We start from the raw sequence: 23,668 nt of genomic DNA, 5'->3' as shown, positions 1-23,668 counted from the left end.
CTGTGGTGAGAAGCATCTAAATTTGTAAGGGCATTGAAAGTGTTAAGATCAGCTTAGAATGCGTTTTGCTTTTATTACATCTGACCAAATCTGACTTGTTATTCTTTGACTTATAATCACTTAAAATCTATCTTTATAGTTAATAAATCTGTTTGTTTATTCTACCTGAAGCAGTGCGTTTTGTTTGAAGTGTGTCAGAGGCTCCCCTTGGGATAACAAGCATGGTACATATCAATTTCTTCGTTAAATTGATGAACGCATATTAGTTTGCAGCTTCCAGTGGGCATAACTGGACACTGCAAGACAGAGGTTCCTGGGGTTGTGTCTGGGACTGGAGATATTGGCTAGTGTCATTCAGTTGCAAGTAGCTTACATGTTAAAGGCTGTGCATGAACAGCCCAGAAGTGGGGGTTCTCACAGCAGAGCAGGGTAAGGCTGGCTCCCAGAATCAAGGATTGGGGTGACCTAGCAGATCACCAGTCCAGATAACACTGGAGGGAAACATCACACCCTTATCTACATTTGTTGACCATCTCAAAGAATTCTAGTAGTTTGGTGAGGCATGACTTCCTTTTACAAAAAACGTGTTGACTGTTCCCCAACAAATCATGTTCAACTATGTGAATGATAATTCTGTTCTTTACTATAGTTTCCACCAATTTGCCCAGTACTGAAGTTAGGCTTTATGACCTGTAATTACCAGGACTGCTTCTGGAGCCCTTTTTTAAAAATTGGTGTCACATTAGCTATTCTCCAGTCATCTGGTACAGAAGCGGATTTAAATGATAGGTTACATACCAGTTAGTAGTTCTTTCAGAACTCTTGGGTGAATGGCATCTGATCCTGGTGACTTATTACTGTTTAGTTTATCTATTTGTTCCAAAACCACCTCTAATGACGCCTCAATCTGGGACAGTTCCTCATGGAGTAAAACCACCTTCCCGAACAGCATGGAGCCTTGGTCGACCTACTGAGGTTGACAGCGCAAGTGCAGACACTGTATGACCTGTATCAACCTCAACAATCCTCTAGCAGCTGTCCCACAATACCCCCCCTCCTTGCAGCAGTGACCGCTCTGGTCACAACTGTAAACTTCACTGCCCAAGGGTCACAGAGACCAGAAGCCACCACCTCCTTTAAAGTCCTCTGTGCGCTTTTGAAATGCCTTTTCCTGATTATCCGCCTTGGTGAGCACACCTAGCAGTTCACCCTTGTGTGCAACTGCACAACTGACCATGCCAGCTCCATACACTAGACATGTTTCTGCCTGGGGCAAAGAGAAGATATTGGATCTCCTGGGCTTGTGGGGTGAAGAGGTTGTGGAAGCACAGCTACAGACCAGCCGTAGAAACATGTACATCTATGAACAAACTGTATGGAGAATGCAGTCAAAGGGGTATGACAGGGATCAGCAGCAGTGCCACTAGAAAGTGGTGGAACTTCACCAAGGATACCGTAAGGCCAGAGAGGCCAACAGGAGATCAGGTGCTACTCCATAGACCTCCTGCTTTTACAATGAACTGCATGCCATTCTTGTCAAAGACCTCATCAGCATCCCACAGACTACTGTGGATACCTCAGAAAAGCCAGAGACAAAGACCACTGCTGTGAACAGCAAGGAGGATGCAGAGAGAGGCTCTAGTAATACTGTGAGCCAGGACCTGTTCAAGATTCCATCACACTCTAGCCAGCCCTTCCAGGTGAGCATGGATAAGCTTGATAAAGGGGAAGGGAACTCTGATAAGTATGTGCATGCATTTTCTCTTAAAACGTTTAAATTTAAAGGTGGTAACCATCCCATCCCCAAGACAAGACAAAAGTATCTAGTTTTCATTGTTTTACTTGTATGAGAAGAAGTAGAGGTACAATAAACAGAGGTAGAGTTGTCATCCTCTTTTCATTTCCCTGTTGGATTAGGTGGTGAGGGAGGGCCATGCAGAGCACTTTATTTATGTACGCAGGAAGGTCCCTTTTATCTTCCTGAGAGCCTCTAAGAAGCAACACTGCTCTACTCACAAGCACGGAGTCTGTGTATAACAAAAGAAAACTTTTATTAAAAAGGAAAGAGAACCCAGAATTCATTTGGGAAGACACCACAACCACAATTCAAAAGCATGTAACCATAAGCATTTGAAATACCCACAGCACAATACATTGGGCAATGTCCTTTGTCTCAGTTTCCCTCTTTGCTTTGTAAAAGTCTGATGGACGAATGTCTCTTTACCACGCCACTCTTTTTTCCTACACTGCACCCCAAGCATTGTCATTAGTCAGCAAAGACCTCGATTTCAGAGGTGCAGTTACATGGGTCTAGCTCCCACCCCTGAAAAGCGGGTAGGGAGCTGTATCAAGCAATGCCTTCCACTGTTATGTTTGCAATGCACTGCAAAGTAAGGCTCAATATGGTATCTCTTAAAACGGATTAGAGGACTTCAGCACTAATCTTAGGGTTTTTTTTGAAAGAAATGAATGGTGCAAAGTAATCTTCATTACTGCACAAAATGGAAAAGTGCAAGTATTTAGGGACCATTCTCCGTTACACAGAATACTTTGTAAAAACAGCTACTGAAGTTGTTTTTAACAGCTATATTCTATTATACATAGAAGATATGTCCGAACATACATTCTTTCCCACTCATCCCTGCCTCTGTTATCACTGCTGCTGCTTGCTGCTCACTACCACTTCTGCGATGCTGTGTTCTGAGGGTCCCCCACTTAGTCCAGCTCTTCGTGATTTCACTGGGTAGCAGGAAAACTGTGCTGCTGTCTCTTTGGAGCTCAATCAATAAAAATATTCAAGAATGCACTTATTACTAAGTCTCATACTGCACATGGATTAGAAGGACAATGTCAGGTTTAAAAGCTTTTTATTTACTTACCTATTTTACTAATAATTTTAACCTGTGCAACATTAAATCATAGTTTTGAGACTTCTCACTACTCATAGTATTTACTTTTGCATTTCTATTAGCTTGCACAATGGAAACAAACTAATCAATTTCACTTTTGTTCACTTAGTTCACTTGTTGACTCTCACACACTAGTCATGCGATCTTTTTAAACAAATAACTTCCCTTATGGTTTTGCAAGACATTTTCCCAATGCATTTTTAATCATGAAAACAGTGCAGTTTTGTAAAAAGTTGTTTTTACTTAGCTTAAATGTGGACCCAATATTATTTTTAAATGTGGTTCCGAAAATCCTAATGAAAATATTCATCCTACGTGTTCCAGTTAATCTTTGTGCGAACAGCTTCTGAATGAGTAGAGCTGGCTGAACAGCCTTTTGAGTTAAAGATTATACAAGATCCAATCAGTGGTGTAGCAGAAAGATTGTCTTTCATATTAACCCTAGAAACTCAATACTTTAGATAGAAGAAAAGTTTCATTAGAGAAAAATGCAAAGTAAACAGACTTTACGAACACTACATTTTGAGCCAAACAAAAAGCTTTTACAAAACTAACTGAAATGTCACTGATTTCAAAAAATTCATGAAAAGTTTTGTCTTCAATAATCATTTCCTTTCAATTTGCAACCCAAACACTGCAGCATTATGGCAGTAGAGAGAACCAATAAATAAAGTTTACTAGAAACTGACCAAAATTTTCAAGTGTAAAGTTAGGACTCTGAATATTTGATACAGTAGAACTTCAAAGATACGAACACCAGCGTTACAGACTTACCAGTCTACCTGACACCCCAGATCAGCCAGCAGAACAGACCCAAAAAAAAAGAAAATACTGTACTGCCTTGGGGCTTCAGCCACTGTGGCAGGGGAGAGAGGTGTCAGGGCTCCAGGCAGAGGCAGGGGAGCTCGGGACTTCTGACGCTCGGGATCTCTGGGGTTCAGGGCTTTAGACAGGGGAGGAGCACTCGAGCTCGGGGCTTCAGCCTGACAGATCCACTCCCAGTTTTAGCCCAGGGGGGAGGGCGCACCAGGGCTTTAGCTAGGAGAGGAGCACCTGTTTCAACCCCAGCACTCCCCCATAGCTAAAGCTCCGATCCCAGCACCATTCCGCCCAGCTGAAACCAGACGCGGAGCCACAGGGCTGAAGCCCCAGGCCCCAGCGCTCCCCTAAGTCTAAAGCCCTGAGCCCTGGCGGCCCCTAGGGTCAGAAGCCCCGACCCCCTCCCACCCTGAGCCCTGACAACACTGTTCCCTCTAAGCTGTGTGCGTGTGCACACAGATCCTAAACACTGCGCGCACAAAAATTTGCACAGAAGAAATTATTTTGTGTACACAGCCTGTCAAAAATTAGAGGGAACACTGCCTGACACCCACCCCAACCCTGCGACTGCAGCCCCAACTCCCCTGTGGCTGAGGCCCATAACATCTTGTTCAGAGTTACGGACCATTGCAGAGTTACTGACAACCCCCATTCCCAAGGTGTCCAACACCGAGGTTCTACTGTACCTGAAAGTGGCCCCATTTTGAGATGCTAAGCATCTGCAGCTCCGACTGAATTCAACAGGAATGGGAGCTGCAGGCTCTCAGCACCTCAGCAACCATGCACTTAAATAAGAGCCTACATTGTAAGCTGAGCCACAACAATGCCTGTTATTGAGGTTGCATATAAAAATTTCTATTTTAAACCCCATTTTCAGTTGCTTATAACCACGGCTGTGAGTGTCATGGATTCTGTGACTTTCCGTGACTTCTGCAGCAGCCAGTGCGGCGGGCCTGTGGGCCATCTGAGCAGCCCCCAGGCTAGCCTCACCGGCTGCTGCTGGGGCAGTCTCAGGGCACCACGCCTCCCGCCCCCAACAGCAGCAGGAATTTGGGTGTGGGAAGGGGCTCAAGGCTGGAGCGTGGGAGGGGGTGAAGGCTCTGGGCAACGCTTACCTTGGGGGAGCTCCCCAGAAGCGACAACATCCCTTGGCTCCAAGCGGAGGCATGGCCAGGGGGCTCTGTGCACTGCCTCCACCTGCAGGCACTGTCCTTGCAGCTCCCACTGGCCGCAGTTCCTGGCCAATGGGAGCTGCGGAGCCAGAGCTCAGGGCAGAGGCAGTACACAGAGCTGCCTGGCCATGTCTCCACCGAGGAGCAGAGGGAGGGGGATGATGCCGCTTCTGGGGAGGCATGGAGCCAGGTAGGGAGCCTGCCAATCCTTTCCCCTCGCCCCCAGCACCAGCAGAGGTCTTGGGCCATGCACGACCACCCCCATCTCCCTCCCCCAAGATGTAGTCAGGGGCATATAGTACTAGTCATGGACAGGTCATGGGCCATGAACTTTTATTGCCTGTAACCTGTCCATGACTTTTACTAAAAATACCTGTGGCTAAAACATATAACTGTCAAGCGGCATGGGCAGAAGTTTTCTATGCCTGGTGTCTGCCTCAGATTAGGTTTTTTTCCCCTCCCTTTTGCTCGAGCTTAAATCAGATCAGCCCTTTGCAAAAATGAGGTTGGCAAAACTACATTAATATAGTGAAAAATAAAAATCAGACAGAAAAGTTAACAGCTTTAGTGTACCTGTGGTTTGGAGTAAGTAGCTGAAACTTGGCAGAAGGACTGTCCTAAAATCAGAGATGCCATTTACTTTCCCTGTGAAAGTCTATCCAGATTTGACCTAGTTATAAGCCATAGAAAATTGTTCTCACAATTTCAAGACTTCCAAAACAAAAAGCACAAACCTGTCTGAAATTCCGAGTCAGGCATTGCAACTGGTCCCCAAACTCATCACCTATTTTCCACTCACTCTTAAAGCACTCCGATTCTGATTATTCATGCTATCCCTTCCTGAATGAGTGCACTGAGGACATACCTGGATTTTATCAGTGTCCCTAAAAACAACAGATCCAAACTCTCAGCTCATTCCAACCCACATCCCCTTAGAGAGATGAAAGGACAAAGCTGACTTTTGTATTGAAAAATCCCTTGAAAAGAATGACCTTAGAATGGACCACTCCAGAAAGGAAGAAAGGAATAAACATAATCTCCTTAAAACTATATCTGGTTCAACAGGAAAAAAAAATCATTACATGGTTGTCAATCCCCAAAATACATTCAACTTTTTTGCCAAAGCCCCTCAGCACAGAAAAATCATGACTCAAGTGGCAGAAGCAGGATCTCTGAAGGAATTTTTGTAGACCAGATCATAAAGTTCTCTAAAGTGGAACTTCAAATCCTCATCCATCTTTCTGCAAACAGCTCTAATACATAGTATCTCTGCTCTAAGCCTTAGCTCTCACTCTTTCCCTGTTTCTTCTAAGGAAGTAAAGGTCCACAATAGTCTGGAAAGGTATTAGAAAACAAAAGATCCATCAAATCAGCTCCTGGCTTTCTCTGACATCACACCTCTGATTCTACTAGGTTCTCTTCCAGATCAATGCTCTTCAGCACAGCTTCCTAGAGTGGCATATTTGGCTCAACCACCCCTCTTTCTCAACAGAGGAGTGGGAGGGCCAAATTTGAGTGCGGCTGCAACCAGATCACAATGCCACTCATTCTAATTTGGTCCAGCCTTCCCTCCAGCAGCCAGGCAAAATATGTCGCCCTAGGCCAATGAGAAGGGGGGCAGCAGATTACCTTGAACAGTCTCTGGCACCAACACCTTTCACTGCTGTCAAGACAGGAAGCAGCTACCAACCTGGGCCGGAGCTGACCACAAAGCGAGCTGGGCCTCAATCCCTGCCCCAGGCCTGCTGCCATTGAGATGACCAGCCTTCAGTGAGACCCCCTACACTCCCTGAAATAGGACTGTCATGTCACATCCCTGCCCACTATGGGATAGGACCAGCCCACTAACCTCCCACAAGCAGTCATTGACTCAGCAAGGAAGTGGAAGCCAAAATGCTGACAACTCCCCCCCATTTTTCTGAAATGATGCCTGGATCCTACAGGAGTCTCCATGGGTTGTCTTCAAAAAGGCTTGCTGGAACTCTCCACTCTTCTCAAATACTTGAGATCCTACTGTACACATACCTGGCAACCCATATGTTACAGTTGACTCAGGTATTTCTATCACTGCATGGTTTGTTCTCGACAAGGTCATAGTTGCTGATACCATTGTAACAAAATTGTCCCAGAAAATTAAACAAAATAGCAGTTACATGTGGCAGTGTAGATTTTAGACCCTTCTCTAAAAACTGGATTCCAAAACGCCTTGTTCTTGTCAGTTATTGGGTCTGAGACTCAGAGCTAGCTCCTGCAAACTACAAAAACCTCAATCCTGCATACAAACCTCTTTTACTGATTAAAAAACTAAAATCATGAAACTAAATATTGATTAATATTTTCACCATCTTCTAAAATGAATTTAATTAGTTTCTGATTTCCAAATATTCAAGTCCACCATTTATATAAAATCCTTAAAATGCAAAAGAATATTAACAATATATTCTAACAGAAGGGAAAAAATGCATTCTTTGTTGTTAAAAGATAGGTAACAGCCAAGAAATAGCCACATTCAATGTAGGTACAAAAGAAACTGTGGTTTTAAAAAGTAATTTATCCTTCCTCATGTGATCATTTTTAAAAGGTCCTTTATAGTATGCTATAAATTTCAATTTCACATTGAAAAGGGCCTCTACAACCAAATATAACTAAAACCAAATGTAACATTAGTACCTAACCTTAAGCACCAAAATCCGTATTTCGGCCCCATTCATCCACTGGCTTCAGTAGAAGTTGTGGAAACAACACCTGTGAATATCAAGCCATCTGTGTGCCCAAGATAAAGGTTTTGGCCTAGAATTTTTTCTTTAGCTTATTACTATTGGCACCAAATGCCTTGGGACATCATATACAGATGTGCTTATAGTATATAGCCTTATTGGTACACACTCAGTATTACAATTCCAAAACTTCCAAAATCAGGTCAGATACCTAAAATATGAGATTAAAAAAAAAATCTTATGACTTTGAGGAAAAAAACTAAACGATGTTTAACTTCGTACATTAACCATGTTTAACTTTGACTCCTTTGCAGGAGCTCTCGCTAGACGTTGTGAAGGATGGATGTCTTGATGATTACCTATTCTGTTCATGCCCTCTGGGGCACCTGGCATTGGCCACTGTCGGAAGACATAAGAACAGCCATACTGGGTCAGACCAAAGGTCCATCTAGCCCAGTATCCTGTCTTCTGACAGTGGCCAAAGACAAGCTACTGGGCTAGATGGACCTTTGGTCTGACCCACTATAGCCGTTCTTATGTAGAATTCTCTGGCCAGCTTACAGATCTCGTAGTGCTGGGCACTGTACAAACACAGAGTACGAGACAGTTCCTGCTCTGAAGAGCTTAGAATCTAGTGCAAAGTGTAGTTAGTTATGTGGGAGTTGGACACAGGAAACACAAAACTCATTTCATACACGGGCTACCAAAATTCCATTAGATAAGGACAATTCATCCTGATTGAACTCGGCAGGATTCAAAACTGGTGACATAAAGGCAAAAGCCTCTACAGTTCATTAGCAAAGCTTTAAGACATCCACTCCCCATAATTGTTAATGTTACATCTTTGAGAATGACGCTTGTTTTTGAAAGATAAGCTTACCAAAACAATTTCTCAGCCTGCTCCAGAAACAGACTGTGATATTGTAGTTACAGATAGCATAACTAAATGCAACAATGCCCCTATTTTGGTAATCTCTGGGGAACAAACTCAGGACCTATAGCTGTAAAAGCATGAACCTCTACCACTTCACCTGAAGAATCAGATCTCTTGTCTTAGATAACATGTAAAGGTTTATCTGGTAAAGGCACAGTGCCACACTATGTTAGCATGTGCTACAGATTCACCCAGTCTCAAAGACTGTGTGGTAAAGTAGATAAAAATTTACTCTGTTATATTAGAAACTGGGGTTCTATTCCCAACTGTGTCTGTAGTGACCTTTCAGAGTAACAGCCGTGTTAGTCTGTATTCGCAAAAAGAAAAGGAGTACTTGTGGCACCTTAGAGACTAACCAATTTATTTGAGCATAAGCTTTCGTGAGCTACAGCTCACTTCATCGGATGCATACTGTGGAAAATACAGAAGAAACATCTTCTGTATTTTCCACAGTATGCATCCAATGAAGTGAGCTGTAACTCATGAAAGCTTATGCTCAAATAAATTGGTTAGTCTCTAAGGTGCCACAAGTACTCCTTTTCTTTTTGTAGTGATCTTGTGCAAGCTCTCAGCTATCTTACCTCTGAAATAGGCAAATTACAGTTATACCCTCAAGACAGCAGTTTGAGCTATATTCTCATAAGGGTATACAAAAATATTGACATCAGCCCATGGAAGAACTGGGATTAGAACTCATGATGTCTGGGTTTGCAGGGAATTGTTGGAGAAGTCTCTCACAACCTGGTTTTCTTTCCCAAAATTGTGAGGCCAGAGCTTCTCATCATGGCAAGACTGTTTACAACAGAGGCTACATCATATTACTCATCATAAAAATCGCAGAAGTCTGCAACAGTGTGTAAGTAGCATTCCAAAAGTATCAACTGTCATTCAAGACATGACTGTTTACGTAAAAGATTTATTACACAGGAGGCCTGCATATTTTTAGAGGTAGCTAGCACTACAAGTGAGCATTAGATAAACAATTAGTTTTAAAAAGCTATTTCATCATTAATTATTCTAAACATGTCCTGCTTCCCAAACATTGGCCTGCTTCCATCCCCAGAAGCGTAGCCAGCTCCCATATTGACACTACAGCCTGGCACATGACACATTTTACATCTACAGTAGAACCTCAGAGTTATGAACACCTCAGGAATGGAGGTGGCGAGTTATGAATATTTCAGAGTTACACAGTCTAAACAAAACGTTATGGTTGTTCTTTCAAAAGTTTACCCCTGAACAAGGACTCAATACAGCTTTGAAACTTTACTATGCAGAAGAAAAATGCACCTTTTAAACATCTTAACTGAAAGGAAACAAGCACAGAAAAAGTTTCCTTACTTTATCAATTTTTTTTTTAAACTTTCCCTTTTTTTTTAGTATTTTATGTTTAACACAGTACTGTACTGCAGTGGTGAGTTGGAGCCGGTTCGTGCGAACCGGTTGTTAAATTTTGAAGCACTTTTAAAACCGGTTGTTAAAAATACTTATGAAAACAAATGTTATAAAATGATCTTAAAACCGAATAATCTTATAAAACAGTGTAGAAAATAATACGGCAGGGATCGGCAACTGGCGGCATGCAAGCCAATTTTTACTGACACACTGCTGCCACACCGCTGGCCCCACTCAGCCTGCTGCCTGCCTGGGTGAATAGAACTGAGTGGATCCGGCAGCCGGGCCCCCAGCTGGCAGGAGCCAGCAGACGGAACCCTAGACCGGCGGCTGCCGGCCCCGCGCATCCCACCGCCGGCCCCGCGCAGCCCACCGCCGGTCTGGAGTTCCAGCTGCTGGCCCCTTCCCAGCTGGGGTCCCAGCCATTGGCCCCGCTCATCCCGCTGCTGGCCTGGGTGAACGGAGCCCCCAGCCAGCAGCAGGCTGAGCGGGGCCGGCGGCCAGGACCCCAGCTGGCAGGAACCGGCAGACTGAACCCCAGACCGGAGGCAGGTGAGCCACTGCCAGTCTGGGGTTCTGTCCGCCACCCCACTCAGCCCACTGATGGTCTGGGGTTCCGGCTGACAGCCCCTTGCCAGCCGGGGTCCTGGCCATCAGCCCCGCTCAGCCTGCTGCTGACCTGGAATACCAGCCACCAGTCCCGCTTACCTCGCTGCTGGTCCGGGGTTCCAGTCACCTGGCCGCCAGCCCCGCTTAGGCTGCTGCCAGTCTGGGGTTCCATTGGGGGCTCTTGTCAATGTAAAATTTATAACTGGCATGGGAAACCTTACATTAATGAAGACTTGGCACGCCCTTCTCAAAAGTTGCCGACCTCTGTAATATGGTATATAAAATAAACTTCAAATGCAAAGGGATGCACAATTCTAGCCATTAAAGAGCCGTTTCTACAACAGATAGGTCATGATTTATGTTGCTACATGCATGCGCATGTAATGTCGTCACAGGCTGCAACTCAGTTGCATCCAAGTTCGTCCTGACGCGAGACAAACGTCTAGTTTATTATTTTATTAACAGGGATCGCACTTGCCTCGTTCGTGCACTTGCTCAACTGTTTTCTATCCAATTCAACGAGACCAGTGAGTCATAGTCGGTCTGTTTGTTTATAGTAAATTGCGCGTGATATTTCAGTGTGTAATACTAACTGGACTGTTATTCGAAGATTAAAGTTTTCTATTCAATATTATTTACTCTTCATAATGAAACGCCAGAAAAGCATTAGTGATTGGTTTTCCAATAAAATGACAAAGGTCAGCTCCCAGACTACTGCACTGGGGAGCACAGCATGGGGAGGAGGTGCCCAGCCCTCTGTGGAGAAAGAAGTGGTTCGGGACTATTTAGAAATGCTGGACAAGCACAAGTCCATGGGGCCGGATGCACTGCATCCAAGAGTGCTAAAGGAGTTGGCGGATGTGATTGCAGAGCCATTGGCCATTATCTTGGAAAACTCATGGCGATCGGGGGAAGTCCTGGACAACTGGAAAAAGGCTAATGTAGTGCCCATCTTTAAAAAAGGGAAGGAGGATCCTGGGAACTACAGGCCAGTCAGCCTCACCTCAGTCCCTGGAAAAATCATGGAGCAGGTCCTCAAGGAATCAATTCTGAAGCACTTAGAGGAGAGGAAAGTGATCAGGAACAGTCAGCATGGATTCATCAAGGGAAAGTCATGCCTGACTAATCTAATTGCCTTCTATGACAAGATAACTGGCTCTGTGGATGAGGGGAAAGCGGTGGACGTGTTGTTCCTTGACTTTAGCAAAGCTTTTGACACCGTCTCCCACAGTATTCTTGCCAGCAAGTTAAAGAAGTATGGGGGGGATGAATGGACTATCAGGTGGACAGAAAGTTGGCTAGATTGTCGGGCTCAATGGGTAGTGATCAATGGCTCCATGTCTAGTTGGCAGCCGGTATAAAGTGGAGTGCCCCAAGGGTCGGTCCTCAGGCTGTTTTTGTTCAATATCTTCATAAATGATCTGGAGGGTGGTGTGGATTGCACCCTCAGCAAGTTTGCAGATGACACTAAACTGGGAGGAGAGGTAGATACGCTGGAGGGTAGGGATAGGATACAGAGGGACCCAGACAAATTAGAGGATTGGGCCAAAAGAAATCCGATGAGGTTCAACAAGGACAAGTGCAGAGTCCTGCACTTAGGATGGAAGAATCCCATGCATCGCTACAGACTAGGGGCCAAATGGCTAGGCAGCAGTTCTGCAGAAAAGGACCTAGGGGTTACAGTGGATGAGAATCTGGATATGAGTCAACAGTGTGCCCTTGTTGCCAAGAAGGCCAATGGCATTTTGGGATGTATAAGTAGGGGCATTGCCAGCAGATCGAGGGACGTGATCGTTCCCCTCTATTCGACACTGGTGAGGCCTCATCTGGAGTACTGTGTCCAGTTTTGGGCCCCACACTACAAGGAGGACATGGAAAAATTGGAAAGAGTCCAGCGGAGGGCAACAAAAATGATTAGGGGTCTGGAACACATGACTTATGAGGAGAGGCTGCGGGAACTGGGATTGTTTAGTCTGCAGAAGAGAAGAATGAGGGGGGATTTGATAGCTGCTTTCAACTACCTGAGAGGTGGTTCCAGAGAGGATGGTTCTAGACTATTCTCAGTGGTAGAAGAAGACAGAACAAGGAGTAATGGTCTCAAGTTGCAGTGGGGGAGGTCTAGGTTGGATATTAGGAAAAACTTTTTCACTAGGAGGGTGGTGAAACACTGGAATGCGTTACTTAGGGAGGTGGTGGAATCTCCTTCCTTTGAGGTTTTTAAGGTCAGCCTTGACAAAGCCCTGGCTGGGATGATTTAGTTGGGGATTGCTCCTGCTTTGAGCAGGGGGTTGGACTAGATGACCTCCTGTGGTCCCTTCCAACCCCAATATTCTATGATTAGTCAGTAGTTCTAGTAGTGAAAATAATTATTTAAATACTGAGAACACCGATGACAATTTTGGTGATGAAAATATCTTAAATGTTGAATCATCTGAAAATGTGTCTGCAACGGAAGAGGATTTACATGATTGTGAAAATGTAGTACCCAATTGTTGGACTGCCAAGCAGGCACAATATTTTTTTAAAGAAATATAATGGCTTGATAATTGAAGGCAAAAAACTTGGCTGTTTCCACTGTGCAAATACGTCACATTTGGAGGTCATTGAAGGAAAATCTTTACACATTTCTTCAGAACGGCAAAAGTGTACTATTAAAGCATCTGGAACAGATAAAAAAGTTCAGCAAGCTTCATTAGGGAAAAAAGAAGGAACGTTTGGAATCAAGCTCTCATTTGAGAGTTATAAATATTTTCAATGAATCTAAAAAAAGAAACTCTCACTATAGTGATTGATAAACTTACTGAACAAAATATTGCAATAACCAGCAAAATTTTCAACATAGTTTACAGCTTAGTAAAAATAAACTGACCAATATCGGATATGGAGGATGAAGTGGAGCTACAAATTAAGAATGAAACCGATTTAGGGAATGGCCTACATTCTCGATTTTCAGCCATCAGAATTGTAGAGCATATTGCTGAATTAATAAGAAAACAAATTTTTAGTAAAATCATCTAAAACAATTCAAAGATTTGTATTATTATTGAATAAGCTTCTACAATTTCAAGTAAAACTGTGCTTGTAAGTCTTATAAAATGTGAATTACAAGATTCTTCAAAAGCAGAAAATATTTATAATGTTTTGATAAATATATTAACTGATTCAGGACTTGACACAGAATATTTAAAGAAAAATTTAATCGGATTTTGTTCTGATGGCGCAAGCACCATGCTTGGACATAAATCTGGAGTTGCTACAAGACTGCTTCAAGATTTTTCCAAACATCATAATTTGGCATTGTTTGAATCACCAGCTACAACTGGCTTTGGATGATGCTATAAATGATATCAATAAATAAGCCATTATCAAGATTTTTTGGACAAGATTTAGGCAATTTTTCATCAGTCAAATAAAAGACAGTTTGAACTTAAACAAGTTTCTGAAGAACTATATATTGAAATCATCAAAATAGGCTGTGTTTTTGGTCCACGATGGGCTTCTTGTAGCCTTAGAGCTGTCAAAGTGGTCTGGAGAGCTTATCCAGCTCTTTTATTTATTTTTCCAAAAATAAGACATTTTCTGGCATGGAAAAAAGATTGAAAAACAAAATTTTTAAAAGACTTCGCATTAACGATTGACATTTTGGATGAACTTGCATGATTATCAAATGCACTGCAGGCGAGACAACTGAGTTTAACAAAGGCAGATAAGCTAATCAAACGAACAATTGATTTTTTCATACAATTAAAAGATAGTTTTAGTATAGAAGAAAATAAAATTAATGAAATGATAGAAAGTGATGCTTTTAAATGTATAGAGTTTGAAGATAATGTAAGGTTTAAATCACTGCCATGAGACAAAGTAATAGAGTGTATTATTTAAAAAATGAAGGCAAGATTAGTAAACGAAAATCACATTAAATATAAAGAAGATAATTTAGGTCATTCTAGTAATACACCTAAAATAGTTGAATTATTCAATGTTATGGATCCCATTTCATGGAATATTGAAGAAGTCAGGTTACTTTAGAAATCAGGAGAAGAAAAAGTGCATGAATTAAATAAATTCATAAAATTTGTAGTTGATGTAAAGGATTTAAAAAAATCTTCCTGATCTGGAAACAATAAGGAAAGCAAAGGAAATTATGAACACAATTGCAATTAGTTCTGCAGAAGCAGAAAGAGCTTTTTCATTGATGAATATTATTTTTAGTAATAAAAGGGCGAATTTAACAATTAAACGTATCTCAAGCTTTATGACCATCTATTTGTTGGGAAAACCACTAAGTTCTTGGAACCCAATACCATATGTTAAAACATGGATGAGAAGTCATCGATCCACATTAGATACCAGAGTTTGTGTATCCAACACGAAAGATTATGGAGAAGATCAAGAAGCCATTTGGAAATTACTACCTAATTAGTAATAAATAATGTACTTAAATATTCTTTAAAATATTGCTTGTTGCATTGTATACTTCAACATGAATATATTACACTTTTTATTTTTAACAACTTAAGTAGTTCACAGGTAATATTTTAAAAATACAAGAATAATAGACATTTCATTCTTAAATATTATTATCATTTGCTTACTCATACATCTCTTCTTTATATTTTCTTCTTTTCAAATGTATTTTAAATTCGTTTAAGAAAGCAATACTTTGTTTCTATTGTAATAAACGTAAAAAAATTGTTTTTATTGTTAAGTATGACTCCCAATGACTCAATGCATTGCCATTTCTTATGGAAAAAGGTACAAAAAATACGTACTGTGGCACATCCCTTAAATCATAACTTTTTATAGGGAACCGGTTGTTAAGATTTTGGCAGCTCATCACTGCTGTACTGTATTTGTGCTTTTTTTTTTTTTTTGGGGGGGGGGGGGGGGGGTTGTCATCTCTCTGCTGCTGCCTGATTGCATACTTCTGGTTCCAAATAAGGTGTGTGGTTGACTGATCAGTTCGTAACTCTGAGGTTCTACTGTAGAACAGTCTCCTGATGGAAGAAGCAGCAAGGTTTTATACGGAGTCAAACAGCATGGCAAATGTGTTACTGTGTTTTCAAGTAAGCAAAATTGTACCACATACTTAACTCAAACCAATAGGTCCTGTTTACACTAAGAAAAATGGGATCATTTAATTCATTACTGGTAAAACCAACAGCTTGTCTACACTACCTGCCGGATTGGTGGGCAGCAATCGATCCAGCAGGGGTCGATCTATCACATCTAATATAGACGTGATAAATCGACCGCTAAGCGCTCTCCTGTTGACTCCAGTACTCCACCAGAACGAGGAGTGCAAGCAGAGTCAACAGGAGAGCTTCAGTTGTTGACTTACCGCAGTGAAGTTGCGTATCTTAGATCGATCTCGTGCAGTAGTGTAGACAAGCCCTCAATCAGGGGTAGAAGTAGACATTGCTCTGGCATTTTTACCATTATGTCATCTACCTCCTGCTCGGAGCCCCCCAAGCCTCATCTCTATGCTTCTTCAGTAGCCTCAAAGCTAATAGGGAAATTCCAACATGGTGCATGCTAGGTGCATCACATTGGCTCTGGTGCTAGTTGAGCCTTCAAAGTTGCTAGCAGAAAAATAAAAAGACTAATTTAGAATCATGTGTGTGGAATGTCTTATCTTTGCTATTTAGCACTTAGCTGAAGAGCTAATGGAAAGCATAGCTCAAAAAACAGTTTTGCTTTTAAAGACTTGATCCAACTTTATGACCGACACTGCTCAAAACGACACATACCTATGTAACATTTTTGACAAGTTTGAGATGACAAGGTTCCTTCGCTTATACAACTCAGCTGAATGAAAAATTCTTAAGCAGTGTTCTGTCCAGACCTCAAAGGGGTCAAGTAGGAATGCACAAAAAAGGGAGGAGCTACAACAAGCAGCAGCCACTCTTCTACCACCACCCAAGCGCACAACAATCTTCCTCAATCTCTGGAAAAATATATTCAATTAAATGTGCAAAAATTAGAGGCAGCAATCTACAAGAGAGTGTAGGATGCATGCAGCTACAAAGTACTATGGGATTAGGAACCTGGAAACAAACAGCAGCTCTTTTTGGGGCTATACGTGGGGAAAAAAGGTTGAAAAACCCTGATATATGTAATGTAATTTGTCATGTAATTTAAAAAAATTTAAAAAAAATAAAGAAATGCTCAGGGATGGAAACAGGAGAAGTTCAAATATGGGCAAAAATGATGAAGTGTTAATATGACACCCTGAGCTAACTACTACATGCCCCAATGGAAAGCGATTTGTTTCTAATTACATACATTTAAACACCACTTACAGCAACATTGTGAGGAAAGCCACAAAAAATACTGTTTTGATTCAGTATCTGATACCATCGCAATGGCAGTTTTGACTTCAAATCTTTAAAACATTTCCTATCATCTAAAACTGGTCTGAAGAAAAAGCAGCATCAAACAAATTAGTTTTTATCTGCAACAATAATTAAGTTGACAAATTAAGTTGACTTATGTTAACTCACTTTAGCTATAGTTCAAAGAATTTTAAAATACAAAAACCCTTCAACAAACAGATTTTACCCAAATTAAAATGTAACAGCTTGGCCTGCCCAAAAAAAAAAAGAAAAAAAAAATTGTGAAGCCAATTTAAAATCCAACTAGACCCAACCAAATACTCCAGAAATAATGAAACCTAAGTATACACAGGCCAGAGAAACAGATGGCAAAGCCATGCTAGGAAAATCAATGTAGCTTGTTTTAAACAATCAGGGAACAAAGCCATTCGACCTCAAAGAGCAGCCATGGTGCTCTTTATTCTACAGTAATTAATCTATACACACATACAGTTCTCCTCTTCAAAAGAGAACAATATGAAACAGGAGTCCAAGATATTAAAAATAAAATTCTGAAGATTGGCTAGAAATTATTAGAAATGGATACAGCAATTCAAAACCTTTCTAGCAACAGCTCTCTCGATAGCAAAGTCTGAAAAACTAACAAGGAATAGATCTCAGCTAGTCGCACAGCAACTAACTTCAAGAAGTTATTAAAATATACCTTCTATGAAGTGAATGGTTCAATGATCGGCAATAGTTCATAGAACTTTGCACCTCTAGGTCAGCAGTTCAAATCCAGACGAGACCACTACTTAAGAGTTATCTAATGATCAGGGTGAAGCAATATAAAAATCACTTTTTTTAAAATCATTGATTTAATTGAGGCTGAAGCTTTTTTAAACTAAAGTATATAAAGACATACTACTGAAAGAGTCCCTTATTTGAGTTTATTGAGCTGCTACAAGAAAAAAAATGAAATACTTACAACTGAAGCCCTGACCCTACAAACATTTAAGAAGAGACGTGATTTTACACACATGATTAGCCCCACTGATTTCAGTGGGGCTATCAATGGGCTTAAAGTTAAATACCTGTATCTGCATAACATTCAGTGCATAACAGGCTAAAATTGTATTTTTATTAAAAACTTCTTAGTGGCACAGAATCTTTGTCACATCATGAAGAACTGGAACTAGTAGCACAAGGCCCACTGACTTCAACCTCAGATGAAGCATAGCCTGGATGATGCAATTCAACTTTCTTGATTTGTAGAAGCCTGATATATCAGCAGGCAATGCTGACTGAAAATACAGCATGGGCTATTTTCTTATCTATTTGCAATTGTTCTCATAATAACTATGTTAATGAGGCTCTGGACTTCTTTTCCAGCATAGTGAACATTTTAAATGTGATACTTCTTGTAGAAAATACCTCCATGGAAAATATGAAATTCTAGGGAATTAATATACAAAGCCCAGTTTAGCAATTTAAGACTACAAAATGGGAAGAAAGTAAAGAACTAGCAACATGCAAATAAAAATCTGCTTTAATTTAAAAACTGAAGCAAACAATTTTTAAATTAAAAATGGGATGTTTTTAAAATCTTTTTTATCCGCCCAGATTGGTATTTATTAAACATTTTGTGTCAGGCCCCTTGCTGATGTCTAAGGGCTTGTCTACACCTACCAGAGGATCGACGAGCAGTGATCGATGCATCGGCAGTTGATTTAGTGGGTCTAGCGAAGACCTATTAAATCAACTGCAGATCACTCTCCCATCGACTTCTGTACTCCACTGGATGGAGAAGAGATGGGGGAGTCAACGGGAGAGCATCTCCTGTCGACATCACGTAGTGTGGACCCCACAGTGAGTAGATCTAAGCTACATCAATTTGAGTTACGCTATTCACATAACTAAAATTGCATAACTTAGATCGAATTTCCCCTGTAGTGTAGACAAGGCCTAAGAGGGCGATCAATGACGGTCCAAGATGACTAATTTTCCCTCTGCACCGTAAGCGTTCCTAGAAATCTCTAGAACAGAATTACAATGTAAATTGGAGAGAATGGGGAAGTTTGTTTTGCACCTGCCATACTTATTTTGCAAAGAAACAGAACACTTTACTGTCTAGTAATAGCTGATATTTGTTAAGTGTTACAGCCGGCTCCATACATTTCACTCTCCCTGTCCAAAAAAGCTTACAAGCTAATCTTTTCAAGACCACTATATTTACTTTGAAAACATGCTAGTTCAGAACATAAAACTCTTCTGTAAGGGTGTAAAGAAGAGCAATTACATTAAGCAATTAATAATTTTAGAATACCACCATGTATATTAGGTAGGACTACAAATATACCTCACTGTAAACTTCTTTCATAACTGAGCATTTAAAAAAGTATCACTAACATGTTAACATACCAGCATAATTCATTTCTTTAACCACAATATTTCAGAAATCAAATGAAAAAATTAATAAGCTGATGCTAGTTAGAATAGACTTTATTCCCTTTTTTAGTAAGGAGTGTCCTTAAGGTTTGTGGACTATCATTTGCAATATATAAAGCAAATTATGCAGCTGGAAGCCAATATGCAGCAGCCTGCTGGTGGCACACTTCAGTTATCCTGAGACATCACAAATTCAGAGCACTCAGTGTAACAATGAATTCCTAATGTAAGTGAAGTTAGTTCTAAAAAACATACTTAACGGTAATAAAAAAGCAGGATATGGTGGACTTATAATAAAAAGACTTTCTTTTCCTCCTTCGCCATGGTACCTTGTTGGGTTATTTAATTTTCTCCAAAGATTTTATATAGTTTCTTACATCCGCTGACATTCAAACCACATAGTAAACTGTGAATTTGCAGCACTAAACTATTTTAGAATTTTTAGATTACAGAACTGGAAAAGTAGAAACTTAAGGGTTCTTTGACCATTAGCTATGCACAAGTGTAATTAAACATTTAGGTACAACTATCTCAGCCACCAGGAGAACATATATTTGTTAATAACTAAAATGTTGTGATGCTCTCACCCCTTGTGGGCCACTCCAAAAGAAATATTCTATACACCAATGAAATTCTGAAATTACAAGTAATTTAATGAATTTATTTTATTTAGCCCAGTGCTCAAATACCTTAATCGCGTTTCAAATTGCATAGCATAAATCTTTCTTGGTAGTCCAGGTTTTCAGTTCTGTAATTAGTTAAACCACATGCCCCCATCACCAACTACTCTACAGGGAATTGTGCTTCTCTTTACATCACTATTGTCTGCTGGTTGAGATGTATGTGTGTGCCTGCATCTTCTTCGGTCAGCCCCCCAATCCCTCTCTAATTGTTGCTCTTTACAGACAGGACCCCTCAATTCTATTAGTTTCTTGAACTTGAGTTTGTTAGAGTAATACCACTCTGAGGGCTTGTCTACGCCACGCAGTTTTTAGTGACAAGGCTGTGTCGACACATCCTTCTTGCTAAAAGTCAGCGTGCGTAAACGCTCTTTTTCGGTACTTTGTCGGCATTTTTGCCAACAAAATACTTTCAACCCCACGAGCAACATTAGCTTTGTCGGCAGGAGAGCGCTCCTGCCGACAAAGCCCCGTTCGCACTGCCACTTGCGTCGGCAAAACTTTTGTCTTTCGTGGGGGGACTTTTTAACTACCCATGAAAGACAAAAGTTTTGTTGACAGTGCCTATGCATAAACAACCCTAAATAAATCTACAGTTAGGAAATGCAAGAGCGAACTGCTGAAAAAAATACATTTTAAAGTGGAATCCCCTCACCTTACCCACTCCCTAAGACCATTGCACCATAGAAGATTAAGCATGAAAATATTGTACTCACACATCAATGAACTACATTTAAAGATCAGATGATCCTGGTCAGTTTTTATAGTGTTTCATCAACTTTTTTTAAAAGGATAAATTTTAAAAGGTAATTTTAGTGAACATGGAGTACTTTAAAGCCATTTTGAGCCTCTGTCTTTGAATCGGTGTTATAAATGTGACTGAACGATACTATTTTCTAATCCCAAATCAGAGGCATTGGTATGTTTGCATGTTAGGTTCCTAAACTGCATTTTAGTTAAGCATCAAGAAACCAAAACCAAAAACTCTAGCTTTAGCTATCAATATGTTGAGTGGAGAGAAGTGAGTAGACTTACACAACTGATTTTAAAGGCAATTACCTAGGATATGAATTGCCAGAACAAAATACACGTTGCGTTTTAACTAGCAGAGCACAAAGGCAGACGCGAGGGACTTTAGGTAGCTAGAAACGGACACTATGAACAGTCTTCCGTGCGTCTGCCCACAGTCACAGTAGAGCCGGCTAGCGACCCCTCACACATATGGACTGAAAATCGTCGGCGGTCTTTAGGCCTAATCTTGTCTGAACTCCCTGCAGAGAGAGAGACAGAGACAGAGACCCAACCCCGGCACCGTGCCCCCAGCGCGGTATCCCGGCACGCAGCACGCCCCAGCAAACTTGCGCTACGGATTGAGCAATTCGCAGCCTCGCCCGCCCCAAATATGCCAGGGATGCAGGCGGCTTCCTCAGCGCCTCTGCATCCAGCCAGTCCCGCTCCCCGGACACCGCGCCCGGGCGAGGGGAGCCGGCGGGGTGGGGGGGGCGAGGGGAGCCGGCGGGGGGGGGGGGGGGCAGCGGCGGCCGCGGCGGGCTTGTAACGCCGGACCCGAGTCCCCCCGCCCCGGCGGGGCCGCGAGGGCCGGCTGCGGGGGTCCCGCCACCCGCCGCGGGTCCAGCGAAACAGGACGTCGCCCTGCCCCGGGGCCGGCCCCCGCCGCTGCGCCCAGCACCTGCCGCCGCGCGCCCTGGCCCCCGCCGCAGGCCCAGCGCGCGCCCCGCCGCCTGCGCCCCGAGCCCGGACCGCCGGGACCCCCGCCCCGAGCGCTCCGCAGCCTCCGGCCGGCCGGCGGGCGGGCGCAGCCCGGGGACGGAGCGTCAGGACCTGGACAGGTCCCGGCGGGGCGGGGCGGTCCCTCCCGCCGCGGGTTCAGGGGGTGCCGGGAGAGCCGCAGCCGCAGCGAGCCCCGCCGGGGCCGCCCCTCACCTGGCCGCGGGTCCTACGGCTCCCCCCGCTCCGCCGCTCACCAGCGGGCGGCGGCCGCCTCGCGCTCCCCTCAGCCGACACTGAGCGCGGGCGGCGGCGGGCAACGGCGCTGCTCGGCTCAGGCCGACCGGCCCCGCGCGCACGCGCGCTGCTCCACGGCCCCTGCAGGCGCGAGCCCGCCAACGCGTTCACGCGCCTCTCGCGCCAGCCGGGGCCGCGGGCTGAAGGGGCCGCAGGAGGCGAGGGGCGGGCCGCGGCGCGCGCGACGCAGACCGAGAGGCCGCCGGGCGGCCCCGCGGGGGAGGAGTCAGAGGAACCACCCCGGCCGCTGATTGGTGGGCGGTGCGGCGCCGTGCACGCGCCTCTGCTCCCCTCCCGCCCGGGGCGGCCGGGATCTGCAGCGTGGCGCGTGCCCTCGCGCGCGGGGGGCTGGGCGGCAGGTGCAGGGGCCGCGCGGGCGCCGCTCGCCCCGGGCCCCCGGCCGGCGCCGGGCGCGGGTCGGGGGCCCGCAGGCCGGGGCAGCCCCGCCGCCGGCGGGTCGCTGGTGTCTGGAGCCGGGGCCGCTCCGGGGGCGGCGGCGGCGGGTTGGCGCTGCGTGGCCCGGGCGCCCCGGCGTGCAGCTCCCGGGGGGCGGGTTGCGGTGCGGGGGGGTTGCGGTGCCCGCGGTCGCTGAGCTGGGGACGGAGAGCAGGAGGCCACAGGGTTACGCGTCCCTGGGGGGGAGACCCAGGCCCCTGCGCTGGCCGGGAAATGAGCGACCCCCACGCTGCAGAGCCCGTTGAAAGCCCCCGGGGTCACCGGCCACCGGGCCTGGGGGAAGAGCCCTTCCTCGCCCCCCGCCTCAGGCGGACCTTGAGCGAGCCAACCAGCCAAGCACCTGCCGGGGGGAGTCCAGCACCCTGGCCCTCCCCGTCCAGTGTCCCATCTCCAGCTGCGCCCCGCTCTGCTGCCTCGGAGTCACGGGACTGCATCGAAGGACGTAGGGGATGGGGCGTCCCCTCCCTGACCCCAGCAGCTGGCCAGCGGAAGCACGAGTTTTTAGGAACATCAGACGAACTGGAAGGGAGCTCTAGGCCTGCTAAGCCCTGCTGATGCCGATCACTGCGAGCAACCACATCATCCGTTCCCAGTCGTAAATTTGTCACCCTCTCTCTCAGACCCTTTACCCTCTCTCTCCTAAAACTAATTAAGTTGTTTGCCCCCTGAGGGGAGTGAACCCCTCATCCAGCACCATCTGGGTAAAAGAAAAGGGTCCAGGCATCTTTCTTGGTAGCAACTGGGAGACGCTGTTCCCCCAAATAGGGGGAGGCCTCCAGGTGAAGTATGGGGCATGTAACTTTCATCAGCAAGCATTTTAGCCATTGTTGGTTCCAAAATCAAGACACTTACTTGCAATAAGTTTGCTTTGACCTTGCTCTGTTATACCATAAATAATTGACTCTCTAGGTCATTGCACCAGTTAACTGTTCAGATCCATCTGGTTCAGGCCAGGTCTATACTAAGAGCGCTATGCTGTACCAGCTAGACCAGTATACTGCACTGCTCCTACTGCAGATGCAGTTTTGCTGGTATCCATACTACAGGCTCTTGCTGGCACAGCTACTGATCGCATAAATCACATCTCATTATACCCCTGACCAATATAGCTATGTGAGCAAGAATTTCTAGTGTAGACCTGGCCTTAGCTTTATTATGTTGGTCTGTAGCATAATGGTCAGTGGTCTCAG

At 44.0% G+C, this 23,668-nt stretch overlaps 1 protein-coding gene and 1 pseudogene across 1 annotated transcript in view; one reads left to right on the top strand and one right to left on the bottom strand.

Annotated features, from left to right (window-relative positions):
- ADARB1 (adenosine deaminase RNA specific B1) overlaps positions 1 to 22,077 on the bottom strand; it is a 259,164-nt gene extending 237,087 nt beyond the window's left edge. Inside the window, exon 1 of the mRNA XM_077830584.1 lies at positions 21,942 to 22,077. The gene's annotated coding sequence lies outside the window, so the exon portion shown is untranslated. The remainder of the gene's footprint in view (positions 1 to 21,941) is intronic.
- Positions 13,310 to 14,410, top strand: LOC144271886 (E3 SUMO-protein ligase KIAA1586 pseudogene; annotated as a pseudogene).
- Positions 22,078 to 23,668: the final 1,591 nt, after the last annotated feature.

Source organism: Eretmochelys imbricata, chromosome 11, assembly GCF_965152235.1.
Source record: "Eretmochelys imbricata isolate rEreImb1 chromosome 11, rEreImb1.hap1, whole genome shotgun sequence".
NCBI classification, from domain to species: Eukaryota; Metazoa; Chordata; order Testudines; family Cheloniidae; genus Eretmochelys; species Eretmochelys imbricata.
This window is presented reverse-complemented; position numbering and strand designations above follow the sequence as displayed.